The sequence below is a fragment of the Lutjanus erythropterus genome, chromosome 10, assembly GCF_056507025.1.
Source record: "Lutjanus erythropterus isolate fLutEry1 chromosome 10, fLutEry1.hap2, whole genome shotgun sequence".
In the NCBI taxonomy this organism is placed as follows: Eukaryota; Metazoa; Chordata; class Actinopteri; order Lutjaniformes; family Lutjanidae; genus Lutjanus; species Lutjanus erythropterus.
Window position 1 is genome coordinate 34,386,499 of NC_139326.1, and position 10,319 is coordinate 34,396,817.

The window sequence follows — 10,319 nt, forward strand, 5'->3', positions numbered from 1 at the left end:
GTATGACAGCTTGCCTTCATTCCTGCTCATATTGTAGAGAAACACCACCGCAGCAATGGCAGCTTGTTAACTTCTGTTACTTTGCCGGATTCATCTATAGAGAATATTAAGATCGACTGAGAAGAACTGTAAATTTATTTGTGCAGCAATTTGTTACATGCAAGGGTGTTGTGATAAATACATCTTTTTATATAATACCTCCCCTCCCTCCTCCTCACTGACTGATTGATCCAATATAGATGAATTAACTCTCAGTCTTAGGTTTATCCTCCACTTCAGCCCTGCCTGCCTCTACTATGAACAGAAAATTCATCTTTCATGTAAACTCATATACAGAAAATTGGCCACAAAACGAAATCCATGTGATTCCTTGTTCATTACTGTCACCTTGCCAATTTATCAAACGCCACAAACATTCTGTGTCATAGATATTTATGAGATATAATTGGATAAAAGCATGAGCCATTTGCTTGAATAAATGAGAAATTTAAATCTGTTGTGAACGACATTTGAGTTGTTCAGAGATTTGAACTTAGTGTTTTGGAAAAAGTCATTCTCATTCCAGGATTGAAGCCAAAGTGAATGAGAAAAACTGCAAAACCTGACAGTGGCTCCACCTTCACGATTTGAACAGCAGATGGAGACAGAGACCAGCAGAGAGGCGCTGCTTCATTTTTATGAGACAACAGTAGAAAAGCTGCATTATCCCGCTACCTCAGTCTGATGAATTTAACATTCTAGCTTGTACCGCTATCGTGCAGCAGATGTTTTTTTTTAACCTTTATTAATTTGCATTGAATATAGTTGGCTGTTAACAAAAGGAGACAGAAACTTTGACATTTATTAAGGAAAATTAGGCTACAGTCCACCAATTTAAAAGGGCAATCACTGAAAAACCCCCAAAGTCAATTTATTTCATCTTCAATCAGCAACAATCCACTGGAAAGTGACACACAACTAAGGGTCTTGACACTAAAACGGCTGTGGTGCTTTATTTTTAGACGTCGGCCTCTTGAGAAATTTACAAAGGACCAGAGCTAACCCCTAGGTGCTGCAGTGGCAGCTCTGTGCCGTGCATTTTAAACAGGGAGGGGCGGGGTGGTGGTGGTGGTGGTGGAGGAGGAGGAGGGAGGGGGGGTAGAAAGGGAACAACAGAGCAAGGGAAAAGAAGTTTGTCAGAGTTCATTAAGTATCAAGGGAACATCGCTGGAACTGGCAGCGTAAGCCGCGCCGGGGCCCTAGTGCCATTAATCACGACTGACAAGAAACCAGGGGCCGAGGGAGGAGGTGGTGGAGGGGAGGTGGAGGGAGGGGAGGCAGGGCAGCTCTGCCAGAGACTCTGGTACTGATTATAGAGAGGGGTCCAAGCGGTCCGGGCCAGGGGTGTTGAAGGTAAAACACACCACAGCCAAGACTGTAAAGTTCAGGTGCCTTCACACAGATCACACTCACACAATCACAGACGCACCGTGAAAAGAAAATTAAAATGAAAAAAGTTAGTGTCTGGCTTGTCTTACAATTTTGAAGAAAGGAGAAGTTGAGGTAATTTCTAATGACTCAAAACAAACAAACTTTTCTAGTCAAATAAACTTGATATGAATTCAGTTGTTCAATAAGATTAGGATATTAAGTTCGACCAACTATTCACTCACACTGACAAACTACTTCAACTACAAAGACAACATAAAGTGCAAAACCAAGAGCTCACAGTAATTATGTGTAGTAAATAGTGACAACTTTAAATTTGCTTAGAGCTTCTACTAACTTTAAAATGTTGAGTGGAAGTAGAATTTTCTTTCTTTTGTGTTTATTAAACTCACAATTTTAAATCAATAAGGAAAGCAAGGTTCCTAAAGCACAAATATTTTAAGAAATTTAAAAAAAAGACTTCATTTCTGACTATATTGAGTTTACGGAACATGAAATAATGGGCTTTTATACTTGCAATATTTACTAATCCTATATACTGATATATACTGCACTATATTTATTCAGTTCTTTTCTTCTTTCTTTGGAAATGAATTCTGATACATTTACTAATTACCTGTTAAAATATCCACTCAGTAACTTAATCCAAGTATCACAGTATTAAAGTAATGTAACTTTCCATTACTTTTGGATTACCCTCAACATTAGTGGCTTGTCTGTGTAGTTAATGTCAGTCACTGATCTTACCTGTAAATGTTTCTTTAAATTAGATGCAGAGACGAGATAATGGCAAAATGTCCACCAACTGAAAGCATTTTTTAAAGAGATTTTAAAACTGTAATCCTGCTAATTTGCCATTTTAAATGTAACTGTAATCTGGTTATCTGTTACTTATTTGGGGTTACAGTGTAAGAAACTGCTCCCATGAACAACAAACAACAAATCTGTCAAAAGACTTAAAGTTAGAAGAACTCATGTTTATAAGTTCTGAGGAGTTCTGAATTTGTTTTGTGTTTTTGAGATTTCAAATTTTCTAAAACGAATAAATGAAACTTGTATATTTACATGAATTTAATGAGAAAAGAGTTGTTGATTCCTCTTAATTGCTGTATGTTTTTTTGTTTTTTTTACAGTGTAGAATGAGAAGGCATCCAGGCTTTGAAAACATGACAGGGTAATTGTAGACAGAGGAGAATATTTTGGTTTGAGAAGAGAAGTAGAGTCTGGATCTCTCCCTTTGTGTATTTCACCCTCTCCCCCTCATTTATATGAGCTGAGCCTCTGGCTTAATAGCATGCAGGAGGAAGAGAGTGGAAGTGCGGCAGTAACAGAGTGTCGCCCATATATCTCTGTCGGCCTGCCTTATTTTCTCTCCGCACCCCCAGAAATTTTCGTGGTAGCTCGCCACACCGCTGCCACCCTGGAAGAAGAAATAAATGGGAGCGAGAAGGAGAGGGGAGAAAAGAAAGAGGAGAGCTCGTGACTCGTGAAGATGGAGGCCTCTGTTAAGTGCTGTGCTTGAAAGCCCGTCCGGCCTCATTAGCTGTCAGTTGTAACAATACTGAGCTGGCAGCGAAGACTGCTCCCAGTCTCGGTGCCATAAATCACAGGCTGACAGGGCCCTGACAGGGCTGGGAACCAACACACATGCAAGACTCGCTTGCTTTCTGTCTCTCTGCTGCTCTCCCTTTTCTTTCTCCCCTCTCCATTTTTTCCACTGCTCATTCTTCCTCTCCCTCTCTTTCTTTGTCAGCACCGCTCCCCTTCTTTTCCTTTCCCTTTCTCTTTCTTTTATCTGGCTCTCTCCCTCTCTTTCACACACACTTACAGCACATTGCAGCATGTCAGCAGACAGTCCTGGACACATGTGCTCACACACTTGCCTTTTGCAGCACGTTTTTTTTTTTTTTTTTTTTTGCGTCCCGTACATAAGTGTGTTTGACAGACCAGGTTTGGAAAAGTCTGTGATTCTTTGATGGATGAGATGTGTCCACTGGGCCTGTGTGTGCATGTGCATATGGAGTTTGCAATTCCTTCTTATTCTTGGATTCTTGAACATTTCTCAAGTATATGTGTCCATAGTAAGGATATATTGTTACATATATGATTGTGCAGCAGGTCTGACCCTAGCTGTCTAATATTCTTTGGTTGCAATCTAGGAACAGAAATGTATTTTATTGCTAAACTTAAACTAGCAGAGTGCAGATTTTCATCAACTGTTTCAGGCAACAGATGGTGAAGCACCTGCTGCAACGTGCAACCTCTGGAGATTTGCAAAGTTTTAAATCAAGTTTTTTTTTACAGATTAGTTTAAATTTTCTTACCTAGATGTGTGCAAAGTTTAAAAAAATGTTTCTTTAAACAGTCTGAGTTTTATTTAAGATGCACAGAATAGTGTCATGGTATTGTAACAGAGCATTCTGGGTTAATGTTTAAAGTTTCCATGGGGACAAATTGACATTCAAGTGTTATTATCACATATGTATTGATCTATATGTCACGTATATGTATCTTGCTCAACAACAACACCAAAAAAATCATTTTGCTGGTTGTTTTTCTTTTCCTAGAAAACAAGTGAAAACTATTAATGACTCATCATGCTCCTTAGGGTGTACGCTAAATTTGATCTCGTTCTCACTCTCTCATTCATGATGATGCCAGAGCATGAACGAATGATGTTCATGCTCCGGAGCAGATGAGTTGTTTCTGGGGGGCTGGGCCTCACAGTACATAAGCACAACTTTATTCACTGATTTGGGCAAAACTGGCTCATATTTTATGGAGAAAATATTTTCTAGTTCCCCCTCTGGTGTTCTCCACCTTGTCAGCTTTAACTCTGGGTTATTTAATTACAGACTCATTTACAGAGTTTCCTAATAGAAAGATTTAATTGTTGCTAGAATATCTTAGCTAACTACTAACTTCCATTGATCAGCAGCGGCACAGCTCTGGGGTGCTGGGGCAAACCCAGCAAGAAAACCACCTCTGTTCCCTGTTGCCAAACTGGCCTTTGTTGGTCTCTGAGGCTGTTGTGGTCCCAGTTCCATTCGTGTTTGCTGAGAGCTCTCAGTCCGATTAGAGTGAGCTAATAGGAACGATCTTACATCCATGGACCATTGTACCTGCATGGCGGTGGGTGTAACATACATTCAGTGCTTGGTATTGGTTATAGTAAACACCAATCAATCTGCATGAACCCAAATTAAATCCTTATTTGTCTATTTTACAGGCAACACATAAGCAATAAGCACTTTAATGAGGAAACAATAAACAGGATGATAAACAGGATGATATATGTAGAATATTAAAAGTAACCATCCAGCTTCATGACAATGTAATAGATTATAGAAATCTAGATCTTTGGAAAAACTCACAAAAGTTGAAATTCTGAATGATTTACACTTGATGTTGCCTAGTTAAAGGCTTGAGTCTGCATGTCCCTGTGAAAAGAAAAGTTATTCAGAAAGTTCATGTTTTGGGAATAAAGGAAATCAAATCGCCCCCAGTGATTGAATTTAATTTCAACATGTAGCCACTGTCACTTTCAAGTCTTAAAAAACTGGACTCACCACAATAAAATGGTTTCTATGAGGACTAATGTCATCGCACATTATTACAGTGGGGCTCATTGAACATTGAGGTCTCAGCTTTCCAGGCATATCCAGGTTATGATATTAGGGACCCTAGCATGTAATATTCATATACACCATTTTTAGAATGGGTGAAAATAACACATTTATACTGCATGCAAAAAACTATATGGGCTTTGCCCAAAACTGCTTGGGAATGTTTGTGAAGGGGAGACTCATGGGTACCCATAAAACCCATTTTCATTCAGGTATCTTTAGGTCAAGGGACCCCTTTGAAAATGGCAATGACAGTTTTTCCCTCACCAAAGTTTAGCCTAACTTTGGAGCATTATTTAGCGCCCTTTTACGACAAGCTAGCTGGTACTAGTGGATGTCTTAAGTCATCTAGTTTCACTTGATACCAGACCAGTACAGATGTAACACATACACTCCCAAATGTTAAACTATTCCTTTAAGATTCTGGCGTAAGCTTAATTTTTTTTTCTAAATGAAAGGCAAAACTGCAAAGTGGAGCATTAAAAGGTCTCTTCAAACCTGTCCTGCAGGTCACAGGAGGACACGGTTTACTGACATGCAAACTCTTTGAGTGCAGCTTTATGTGTAAATGCATGGGTGTATTTGCATGTGGAGGATGTTATGGTCTGTTTGTATCCATGAGGCCGAGCAGGAGCTGCTGCCGGCGTCCATTATGGTGACGCGTGATGATGTGTGTGACACGACTGGAGAGGAAGGAAGTTGAAGAAAGCTGGGCTGTGGGTCATTAATCACTGGTCGCTGACACATGAGCACACATACATATATATTTTCCACACACACACACACACACACACACATCGCTGTGAGACTTGGTGCTGAGCTGGAATAAACCCGACTGAACACGCTATGCACACATTCAGTGAATGTATACAGTATGTGTGTGTACATATACAGAGAATGAGCTCACAGCTGGGCTACATACCTCAGATTTTGTTGGACTCACCCTCTGAGCTCTCACACTCCTCTTCCATTACAGAGCTGCGTACCCAAACCCAACAGGGCTTGGCTGAATGTAGCAGACTCAGAGTCAGCTCAGGTTGGATTTTGAACTTGATTTCTTGATCTTGTGCAAGGCCTAATGTGCACAATTGTTGGTGGCAGTTATTTAACAAAAGTGCTGTTAGCCATTTCTAGCTTCACTTGTATTCCAATCGCTGACATATATAAAAATGGATAACATGACCGCTCCCCAAAAGTGAAGCCAAAACATCCAAGTTGCCCCCTGGTGGCTGGCTGCAGTATAGGTCATACATCCTGCCCCCTCCATGTTAGCAGATTGGACAAACTAAAAAAAAAAAATGAAAGTGCACACGAAATAACATTTTCCCAAAGATAGTTTCTGTCATTTTTGGCATCACACTGATGATTTGTTGTAATTAGTTATTTGATCGGGGTTTCGCATCAAAACTGAGTCAGTCGGCCGGGTGTATGGATGGGTCCCTGACACTGTGGCTGCACCGCATCCAGAATATTTTGCCTTAATTTTTGTACAGAGGAAGTGGAGAATTGTTGTTCATCTGTGTTTACAGTTAATGGTTCCAACTCACTAAATGCTAACAAACGCTTGGATCTGATTTTGGCAAAAATATGTTGAAACTAGGATTGGACTCACCAGATGTAGACTGTGGGCTACTATTGGCAGCCAATTTGAGGCAGCATTCTTTTACCCTTCTGCTATCCGCGTGTCACTGTTTTCAAAATCCCTGTCGTTATGGGAAACAACGACCTCTGAGCCAGTGACCACACTGAAAATGGCGAGTTAACCCTAATCAGGTCACTAACAGTATGAATGTAAAAAAAAGTTTTCGGCTGTTGCCTTATCCTTTATTGGTATTTAACCATTTTAATGTCACGGCTCACGTCTCCATGCGCAAATGCTCCACTAAGACAAGTTATGGACGGATCCTTGGCTGATGCGTCACTCTTCACAATGTCTTAAAAAATATGAAAGCATTTTCTTAGTCGAAAGTCTGAATGCCATAAAACATTTTATTACCCCAAAAGATATGCTGATAAATGCTTTTGGGAGTCCACTGCCAGCTAATCTGCATTGCTAATAAAGACCAAAAAGAAAAAAAATATATTATAAACTAATCATTTCTGCCCACTATAACTGATTTTTTCAGGGCAACACTGACCTCAGTTGAAAACGCTGAACTTGTTACTAAAAGCATGCAGCAGACATGGAGCAACTTTTGCATTTGTTCGGAGGTCATTTTAGGTCATCTGATGAATTCAGGTCCAATATTCGCTCTCCTTGTAGCTTTGTTTTTGGCCTCCACCACCTCCTGGGGGGAATTTCTGGCTCTTCAGCTGCTAAATGCTCCACAGTGTTTACAAGCTAGCTGCTAATTCTGTCTGACTGCTGCTTGGTGCTGTGTGGATAGACTTTTTCACTGGAAACAGCTGCCTGCTCTGTTCAAAAATTAGAGAGCGGTGATAGTGAACCACAACAGTTGCGCTGTGTGCCAGAGAGCCAAAACAATGAGTTGGAAGACGCTATAAAACATCCCAGAAAAGAGAGGAACTGCACAGTCGGGTGATAATTCTCTGTGGGTTTCTCACAACGAGCTGTTTCACATCACACATAATAATTTGATTGATTTTTATTATGAAAATATTGAACTTTAAAGTGAAGTGGGTAATTCATACAGTCTGCCTGGTCATGTTGCCTCTCGTTGGAGCCCAACATGACAGTCATGAAACCAATAAGTCATGATTGAGCTTTAAAGGCTTCTTCTTCTCTCAGTATCATCTGTTACTGTTACTGTTGATGAGTTTAGGTTGTCCTGCTCTTCACGGTGGTGCAGAGTCCCAGAGGAGGTCCCAGAACAAAGTTACACAACTGGCCTCTCTGTGCGCCGCAACATTAATCTCCCCCTGGTTGCAAAAATCTCCCTTTAACATCTTCCTCATGGGTGTCTGCCGGCTTTTGCTTCATGGTGAAATTTATGAGGGGACGTGTGTGTGTGTGTGATTATGTGCATGCATGTGTGGGTGGACAGGGTAATTGGTCCGCTGAATGTGCCCGGGTCTGCTCAGGCCAAACGATGCTGCAGTGTACGTACAGTGTGATGCTGTGCTGAGCTGTGGGGGTGTGGGAAAGCGATCAGAGTGGACTTCAGAGGGAACTGAGGAAGAATGAGGAAATTGCAGACAGATAGGCCTAATGGTTGTGCTGAGGGAAGAGGTTGTAGGGCCAACAGCTGCTAGCCATCCATCTGGACCAGCCTGGAGAGCTGGACGGGACCGCTACTTAGTGACGTGTTCGCCTGCTGGAGACAAGCACATGGGGACTTTCCATCAGACCAGGGTCAATAAGTATTTGCAATAAATTTGTGGAGTTTGTTTTAAAATCCCTTGAATTGCCAGTTTGTTCAGATGCAATAAGATGAGACTTCAGTCATTGGGATGGACAATCTGGACTGTTGCAGCAGTAAATGGCAGAAGGATACAAAAAGAAAAAACAAGAGGGTTTTGTAAAAGTGCACAACTATCAATTTAATTTTACACTTGTCTATGGAATGTATTTTTTCTATAATTTTTTCCCTCTTTCTCTTTTCTTATCTTTCATTCTCTCTTTCTTTTTTAAACATTTATTAAAAGTACATACTGCACAATTTCAGTACATAATAGATAGTAGACCATAATTTGGCCGTAAAACAACCAAAACTTTGCAAAAGATGTCCTGCACACTGTCTAACTTGCAATATAATGTTAATTTACGATGCCTAATGAAGATCTAGCACCGAAACTTTGTTGCCTGCTGAAAGCTTAGCACTGAAATGTAAATGCAAATAAATGTTTTACTGCAAGTGTGTGGTAGTTCTTTTGCAACTTTTTGGCCCATTCTTCCCCCTCTTACACACCTGTGTCATCAGATAAATGTGTGAAGTGTTCATAGTAAAAAGTTAACACCTCATCTCAGGAACCAGGAAAATTAATTGACAGTAATATAATCTTGTGCTGTCTTTTTCCTTGATTTTTTTTGTTGGTAAAGTTTCAGTTTCCATAGTTGGTGCTCATTTGTTGTTTGTGGTTTCCTTCTAATTTTTCCAAGAAATTGCATTTATGAATTCCTAAAAACAGATTTTGCCCCATTTCATTGAAATTGCAAAAAACTTGTCCCATGTGTGCAAACTTTTCCCACCTCAAAAGGAACACACAGCAGTTTCATATAAAAATAGCACCACGGATTTATAGACATATATGGCTAATATATGACTGAGAAGAGTTTCCACCTCTATGAAAGCTGCTGTTTGTGCTCCTGTGTTTGTCTGTACTAATGACAAACAAACAACCTCAATGTTCAACCTCAAAGTTTCTTCAATTGCCCAAACCCGTAATTTGACTTTTCATGTGACTCTTTATGCTAAGCTAAGCTATTTAGCTGCTGGCTGTAGCATCATATTATACGTTACGTTACGTTATGTTATGTTAGTAACATGACGCATGTATTGTTATGAGGCGTTATGTATAATTTGTAACTTAAAACTTTACACACTGAGTTTTGGTTTCCACAGGACGTGAACCCTACCCTCCTGGGCAAACGGCCTGTGTTTGTTTAAGCAATCCATCCAGCCCACGTTCTTATACAGATCCAAATTGTCAAATACCATTGCAGCTTTGTCACGCCCCTCGGTGAACTGGTTGCAGTTAAAATAAGTATGTTAAGTTGTGTTGCATTATGTTATCAAACAAACACTATGCTATGTTATGTTATGATTTGCTATGCAATGCTGTGTTACACTGTGCTACAATACATTGAGTTACATTTCATAATGTAACATTATGTTATGTTATGTTATGTTATGTTATGTTATGTTACGTTACGTTACATCACAGTTTGTTATGTCACATTACGATAAGTCATGTTATGTTTGCTTACGTTACGTTACATTACTTTATGTTACGTTACGCTACATTAATCACATGTCACACATATGTAGCATTATGTATCTTAAAATTTATAACTTAAAACTTAAGATAACATTTAGTTTTGGTTTCCCACAGGACAAAACCCTGGCCTCCTGATGAAAACCCTGTGTTTGTTTAAGCAATTGATCTATCCTTCCTTCTCCTCACACAGACCCAAGCTGTCAAATTTGCTATGTTATGTTGTGTTGTATTGTGCTACAATACAGAGATACATTACATAATGTTGTGTTTTATCACGTTATGTTATGTCACATTATATTATGTGATGCTGCGCTACGTTATGTTATGTTGCACTACGTTATGTTATGTATCTTAAAAGTTGTACCT